Below are 8,662 nucleotides of genomic sequence, written 5' to 3'. Positions count from 1 at the left end.
AATTATCTCCTTGAGAAAACCCCATATTTATAGGAGATTATATGTCACTTCATTTGTTACATCCATTGCAACCAATATCTCGTAAGGTTTTATTAAATAAATAAAACCTTTAATTAATTAATTATTTTTTATTAAAAGTTATAACTAATCATAAGGGTTTCTAGGTTGTCATGCAATCCTTACTTAAAATATTTTTGTGGTACAATGGTTAACTCTTCTTCCATCCATGAGGTTAGGGGTTCAATTCGTAGGATCTTTTATTGTTGCTCTTTTCTCCTCTTTCTCAGCAAGTTATGACTTATGACTTATTTATTTTATCCCAATCCTTGAAGAGTATAATAGGAGAGATGGCAGATAGTGGGTTTGGTAGTTAAAGGGTCAAGTGTTCAAGTCTCCAAACAGGTTATGATGTGACCACCTTTTATTTATCTTACTTTATTTAACTACTTTCAGCCTATTTATTTGCAACATTGATTAACCCGACTCACCAAAAGTGTATTAGACTAATGTCACACATCTACTATTTGTAAATGTATATTTATTTAGGAATATATTTGTGCACCCATATATACTTAGATAGTTATACCTGATTAACCTATAAAAACATTATAAGGCCAAGATTACCCATAAATTACAATTAAAATATGATGGGGAGATTTTTCACTTTAGATATTTCTTTCTCTACCATGGCCACTCCTAGCATTCTTAGGGTTACTATTCCAAACCCCAATCTACAGGACTCCTTCCCAATCCACTTTCACCAAGGAACTCTCCCATCAATTCAAGTTTTCATCCTCTACATTTACTTCACCAACAATGCACTTTTTGACCTAGTGTGCCAAAACTCCACCAAATGCACTCAAAGGGACAAGATCAAACCTACACCATCTTTCTATGGTTTTTTAATGCTTCTCATGGCATTTTGACTCATTTTGGTAAGTCTACCATACCCACAACTCCAAATTGCCATGTTTCCCCTTGTAGCCCTAAGAGCCCCTATTAGCCCTCCTAAAAACAAAGAACTAGCTATAACTCCAAAAAACCCTTAACAAGGCCTCTTGGTGTCTTCAAGAGTTTGATTCCTAATGATCTAGGCTTGAAGATTTTCCAAGTCATAAGTCTCTGTGGTGACCGTACAGTATAGCTCTAGAAAAACCTTGTTTAAGGGTTTTAAAGGCAATGATAATGAAACTCTGAGTTATTTAACCTTGATATTCTACTCCTTCATTTTGTAAACAAGATTTTCACATGCCAATCCTTTGTTCTCACCAAAACTCCATTACAAGCTTTCATTGCACTTTGCCAAGCCTTTCCTACTTGCCTAGGGATCACTTGTAAAATTAGCTATTTGACTTCCAAAAACTCCAAAACTAGTATTTAGATAGAATAAAAAGGCCATTTCTTGATTCCCAAAGGCCATGGATTTTCAACCATGGTAAGTCAAGCCAACAAGCATGTGAAACCAAATTAATTTTTCAAAACCCTATAAATGAATGCTTGAGACCAAAAAAAGTATGCACAGAATCAACACATGATCCCATATCACTATTCCATCCAAAATAGTATGTTATTCAATCCAACTCCTTTACTCAATCCTTCAAACCATGTTTCTAATCACAAAAATGTTCCACATACAGGTGTTGTCTGTACAAGTGTATGTCCAACCCTTGGAAATGAGTTAGAGGGTGTTTAAATAGGTTCTCTCTTTCATATTTTCCTTTGGTTTAAGACATAACTACCCATGTAGTTATTTCTTCAAAACTATGCAAAAATTTGCTATTACAATTTTGCAAAAATTACAAAGTTGTCAATGAGCAACTTTTTGACAACTTTAGCGATTTTGCAAACTAAGCCTTCAAACTTGGCTAGTTTGTTATCAAAACTTATAAAATGAACCTAAAACACCTAAGGAAAAATTTTGAACACATCTTGCCAAATTTTAGGTATTTTCCATATTTTTCCTTACTATGCAATTTCTAAGAAATTTTTGCCTATCAGGACCTAATTGTCAAAACTTGACTCACACTCATCACTTACCTAACTAGACCTCCTAAACCCATATTGGGACTTCACATTGATATCTAATTAACTCAATGGTATGTTAGACAATTTACAAACCAATATTTGAGTTAGGGTGTCACCTTTACCCCTTGGTACTCCTACACCATTCTCCCCCTACAAGAAGAAGTCTAAGATTAGAGGGAGGAATTACTTGCCAATGTCATGCTTCTAAAAATGACTCTTAGAAATCCAAATGGTATCAAATTCAATTGTATCTAACCATTTCACTAGATGTTCTTGATATACATTGTTCCCTGTACTCTTCTTCACCCTAAAATCCAGTATCCTCTCCATTTGTGGTTGCTTCTTTTTAGGGACCTGTAGGTCTCAAATATCCTTGCTTAGCTCCTCTTGATACTTTTCTTTATCCATCCTTGAACCTTTGTAAGGTATTATTTCCTTGACATTGAATATTGGAGAGATATCCATGTCTTTGGGAAAGTCTACCTTGTAGGAATTGGGTCCATACTTCTCAAGTACCTTGCATGGCCCAATCCTCTTCATTTGCAACTTACTAGGGATACCCTTTTGTAACCTATATTTATTCACATAAACCATCACCAAGTCTCTGACTACAAACTATAACTCTCTTCTCCTATCATCCTTCTTCTCCTTCAATTTCTTATTTTCCTCCACCAAGATTTGTTATAGACTAAACAAAGTGATCAGCATGTCCACTGATGTTATCATTTGTTGGTAGGTCTCTTAGCTTAATTATGCCCCTTAGATGAGTGCCATACACTACTTGAAAAGGGCTTAACCCTATTGTGATGTTCTTACTATCATTGTAGGAAAAAAATTCCAAAGGGATGACTTTGTCCCAACTTTTCCCATACTCCTTGGTAAGACACCTTAAGAGGTTGCCTAGGACCATATTCATGACTTTTGTCTTCCCATCTATTGGGGAATCGTAGGAAGAAATATGGGGTAGGTTTTTTCCCAAACACTTCCATAGGGTCTTCCAAAAATGCCCCATAAATTTGGCATCTCTATCATCCATTATGCTCCTTGGTAATGCATGTATTCTAACCACCTCCTTGAAGAATAGGTTGGTTATATTGCTTGCATCATGTGTTGTCTTGCATGGGATGAAATGGATCATTTTTTTGAACCTATCTACCACCACAAACACACTATCTAAACTTGTCCTAGTCCTTGGTAATCCCACTATGAAGTCCATGTTGATGCATCCCCAAGGCATATTATGAATTGGTAGAGGTTGGTAGAGTCTTGCATTTGATGAAGTGCATGTTTCCTTCTAACATATTCCACACTACTCCACATACCTCCTTACATCCCTTTGCATCTTGGGACAATAGTAAAGCCTCTTCACAAGGTATAGGGACTTATTAAGGCCAAAATACCCACTCATGATCCCATTGTGCTTCTCTTGTATGAGATTTTCCCTCATAGATCACCTTGGGATGCACAAATGTTGACCCTTGAACAATAAACCATTTTACAAGGTATATTTAGAAAATTCACTATGAAAATGATTTTCAAAATTAGTACATACCTTTTAGGACTCTAAAAATTTAGTGTCCTCCTCATATAAGTCTTTGAATCCATCCAATCCTATGCTCTACAACTTGACCTCCTGGACTGTCAGCAAACTCTTGCTTAAAGAATCTGTCACCTTAATGTTTGTGCCCCTTTTGTGTTTGATAGTAAAAGTTTAGGACTAAAATAATTTCATCCATATAATGTGCCTCAAACTGAGCTTCTCTGTGAGTTGATAAAACTTAGTGCTTGGTTGTCTATGAAGATAAAAAAACAACTTAGGAAATAGGTAATGCCTCCACTTCTTAAGGGCTTGAAAAAGTGCATAAAGCTCCAAGTAATATGTTGAATACCTTTTCTTAGTTTCATTAAGGCTCTCACTAAAAAATGTTATTGGTTTGCACTCTTGGCTTAAAACTGCCCCAGCTTCTATGTTACTAGCATCACGCTCCACCACAAAAGCCTTCTCAAAACTAGGAAAAACCAATATCGTTTGAGTTTCCACTTCCTTCTTCAACCTTTCAAAACTTGCATCTATTTCCTTAGTCCATGTGAATTTGTCTTCATGCCTCCTTTTATGGTGTCATTCATTGGTGTACAAATCTCATTAAACCTTCTCATAAACTTCCTATAGAACTATGCTAGGCCATAAAAACTTCTGACCTTAGTAGCAGATCTAGGAGTTGGCCAAGTCAAGATTGCCTCCACCTTTTCATTTTCCATTTTTAGATTCCCTTGGGATACTACAAAACCCAAATACACTAGCTCCTCCTTCATGAAATCACTCTTCTCAAGGTTCAATGTCAACTTTTCCTCTTGAAGCTTCCTCAACACCATTTCTAGGTGCTTTATATGCTCCTCCTTTTTCTTACTAAATATTAGGATGGAATCCAAATACACAACAACAAACACTCCTATGTACTCTTTCAAAACCTCATTCATGACTCTCATGAAGGAACTTGATGCATTGGTGAGGCCAAATGGCATGACCAACCACTCATAAAGACCTATAGTAGTCTTAAATGTAAACTTCCATTCATCACCCTCCTTCATCCTAATATGGTAATAGCCACCCATAAGATCAATTTTAGAAAAGTAGCTAGCCCCACCTAGACAGTCCATTATATATTCTATCTTAGGAATAGGAATCTATATCTAATTGTGATCCTATTGATTTCCCTAGAATTAGTGAAAATTATCCATTTACCTCCCTTTTTAGGTGCTAGGATAACTAGTACTACACATGGATTGATGCTCTCTCTAATTAGCTCCTGATCAGGCAACTCTTGGACTTGCCTTGCAATTTTTTTGTTCTACTCTGGAGTCATATTGTATGCATCTTTTTTTGGAAATGATTCTCCTAGTATGAAGTCAATTTGATGACTTATGGATCTCTTTGGAGGAAATGTTGGCAATTCTCCATCACAAATTATATCTTTAAACTAATCCAATATGTTTTGTACTTCTATAGGTATAGGTTCTTGTAAAGATGTATTTTCCTCCTTGGTCTTTACCATGGTGGCATATCCTACTCCTTCACCTTCCTTCAAGTCCTTAAGGAACTATTTCCCACTGATCAGTAATATCTTGGTGGTAGCCTTCTCCACCTTATCTTCTTCCACTATGAACTATATCATATAGGTGACCCTATCCTTTTTGAAAGAATACTTTTTTTCCTTCCCATGATGCACTGCCTTCCTATCATATTGCTAAGGCCTTTCTAATAGTAGATGGAAAACATCCATGGAAACCATATCACATAGGATCTTATCTTGATACTTACCAATGGTGATGTCTATCCATACTTGTTCATTCACTAGTATATTATGCCCCTTATTCAACCAAGTTACCCTATAAGGACACACATGTAGAATCTTTGTTAGTCCAAGGTTTTGTACTACCTCCTCCAACAATACATTTTTAGTAGACTCTGAGTCTATGATTACCTTTCATACCTTACCTAGTATCTTGCAAGTAGTTCTAAATAATGCTCTTCTCTTCTCAGGTTCCTCTTTTACTGGCTCCTTAACCAAAACTCTCCTCAACATGAGGTTTTCACCCTTCTCCATGTCAAGGTCCACTTCTCTTGCTTTTTTATTATCTTCCTCTTGGATATAGGTGGTCTTCTTCTCTCCATAGGATGATAATGCCTTTTGTGGACATTTGTAGGCAAGATGCCCCAACTTGCCATAGTTGTAACACTTTATATTGATGAAGTGTGAGCCTCTATTGTTGTTCCCATATCTACCTCTACCTCCATTATTGTATACCCTTCCTTTGCTAGAGCCTCCCCTTTGAATGGACTCACTGGCCTTCTCATTCCATTTGGAATCCCCATAGCCTCTTTTTTCATTGTATCTTCCACTAGAACCTCCTCTTGAACCACCTCTAAAGTCTTTACCTCTACCTCTATTTTTGGAACTTGAGTCCCCTTTCTTCCTTAACTTATCTTCCACTTTCCTATGCATTTGAAAATAGCTCTATAACTAGGTGAGACTAAAAAAGCTCTACTCATCTTGTATAGACCACTTAAGGTCATTTAGGTACCTTGCTACCTTGATGCTATCTTCCTATTGTACCCTTGACCTTAGAGCCAACTTTTGAAACTCCTCAATGTAGGTAGCCACATCAAGATCCTTCTACTAGAGATTTTCCTCTACTTGTCAATCTGAATCTTATAGTCTTCTAGCAAATAGGTCCCCTTTGTCTTTGCTATCATAGCCTTCCAATTGGCTATTGATTTCTTCCCTTCACTCTCCCTTTCCTCTTGCACAAACTTTGACCATGTCAATGGTTGACCTTTCAATATGGATTTTTTAGATCTCATCTTTTGGGCTTTTTTGGTCCCCTCCCACTTAAAGTAATTTTCAATACTCTCAATCCATTCTAGGACCACCTTTGTATCCATCTTGCCATGAAATAATGACACATTTTAAAGATTCATTGCTCCAAATTTCATGAGGGCTTTAAGGAATGTTTCTTTCTCACCAAGTGGAGGATTTGGTTTAGGTATTTCATCCTCCAAACTCACCTTCTCTTTGCCCCTACTAAATTCTTCATCTTCCTTAGCTTGGGTTGCATATTCCATCTCCTTTAACTTATCTTTCATCTCCTCTATCGCCTCATCAAGAAGCCTAGTCTTCTCTTCCATGAGCTTCTTTTTCTCATCTACCTCCATTTCCAACTCTAATTTGGTAACCATCCTTGATGATCCCCTTGACTCAGTGGAATACAACATACCACCACAAGCCGCAATCTTATGGCTCTGATACCACATTGATGGGGAGCTTCTTCATTTTAGAACTTTCTTTCTCTACCAAGGATACTCATATCCTTCTTAGGGTTACTATTCCAAACCCCAATCTAGAGGACTCCTTCCGAATCCCCTTTCACCAAGAAACTCTCCAAACAATTCAATTTTCCATCCTCTTCCTTTAGTTCACCAACAATGTACTTTTTGACATAGTGTGCCAAAACTCCACCAAATGCACTCCAAGGGCCAAGATCAAGCCTACACCATATTCCATGGATTTTTTATGCTTCTCATACCATTCTATATCTTTTTGGTAATTCTACCATACCCACAACTCCAAATTTCCATGTTTGCCCTTGTAGCCCTAAGAGCCCTTATTAGCCCTCCTAAAAATAAGGAACTAGATATATCTCCCAAAAGCCCTTAACAAGGCCTCTCAATGTCTTCAATAATTTGATTCCTAATTACCTAGGCTTGAATATTTTCCAAGTCTTAGGTCTCTCTATTGACCATACAGTATGGCTCTAGAAAACCCTTGTTTTAGAGGTTTTAAAGCCAATGACATTTAAACTTTCACAAATGGAAACTCCACATCCAACCTCCTCCTTGGATTTATTCATCCTCTATATTCTACTCTTTCATTTCCTTAACAATATTGGAACATTTCAATCCTCTATTCTCACCAAAACTCCATTACAAGTTTTCGTTGCACCTTGTCAAGCCTTTCATGCTTGCATAGGGATTGCTTGTCAAATTAGCTATTTGACTACCACAAACACAAAAATTGTTATTTATATAGTATACAAAGGCCATTTTTTGATTCCCAAAGGCCCTATATTTTCAACCATGGGAAGTTAAGCCTTAGCCATAATTATTGTTGATACACAAAACTAGACAACAAACATGTAGAACCTAATTAATTTTCAAAATCCTATAAAATGAATGCTTGAGAAAAAAAAAGTTATGCAAATAATCAAAACATTATCCAAGATCACTATTCCATCCAAAATAGTAAGCTATTCAATCCAAATTCTTTACTCAATCCTTCAAACCACATTTATAATCATAAAAATGCTCCACATACAAGTGTTGTATGCGTACAAGTGTATGTCCAACCCTTGGAAATAAGTTAGAGAGTGTCTAAATAGATTAATATTCCATATTTTCCTTTTTTTAGATCCATAACTACCCATGTAGTTCTTTCTTCAAAACTATGCAAAAAGTTGTTATTGCAATTTTGCAAAAATTGCAAAGTTGTCAATGAGCAACTTTTTGACAACTTTAGCAATTTTATAAACTAAGCCTTCAAAATTTACCAATTTTTTATAAACCTTATAAAATGAACCTTAAAAACATAAGGACCACTTTTGAACACATCTTTCCCCTTTTTATGCATTTTTCATTTTTTTCCTTACTGAGCAGTTTCTAAGTAGTTTTTGCCTATCAGGACCTAATTGTCAAAACTTGACTCACACTCACCACTTACCTAACCACACCTCCTAAACATATCTTGGTAATTCAAATTGAATACTGATTCACTCAATGTTTTTTTTAGAGAATTTACAAAACAAAACTTGAGTTAGAGTAAAATTCAATTGTCTCAAATATTAAAGTATCAAAACACTATCTCAAATTGAAAAAAAAAAATTATATATATATATATATATATAACTACAAGTGTAAAAGTAAACTGTCACAATACCATATTAAAATAAAGAATATGAAAATATTCCCAAAGAGGTAGACAAATCCCTAATCAAGAAGTCTAGGCTTAGGTTTCCTATATGAAGCATGGATCATCTCCCTTTTGATAATATCTGGTTCAAAGATTTTTTAGGCACACTCATA

This window comes from Cupressus sempervirens, chromosome 5, assembly GCF_028749045.1.
Source record: "Cupressus sempervirens isolate cs-2001-9-10 chromosome 5, ASM2874904v1, whole genome shotgun sequence".
In the NCBI taxonomy this organism is placed as follows: domain Eukaryota; kingdom Viridiplantae; phylum Streptophyta; class Pinopsida; order Cupressales; family Cupressaceae; genus Cupressus; species Cupressus sempervirens.
The sequence above is the reverse complement of the archived record's forward strand: the minus strand, read 5'-3'. Positions refer to the sequence as shown.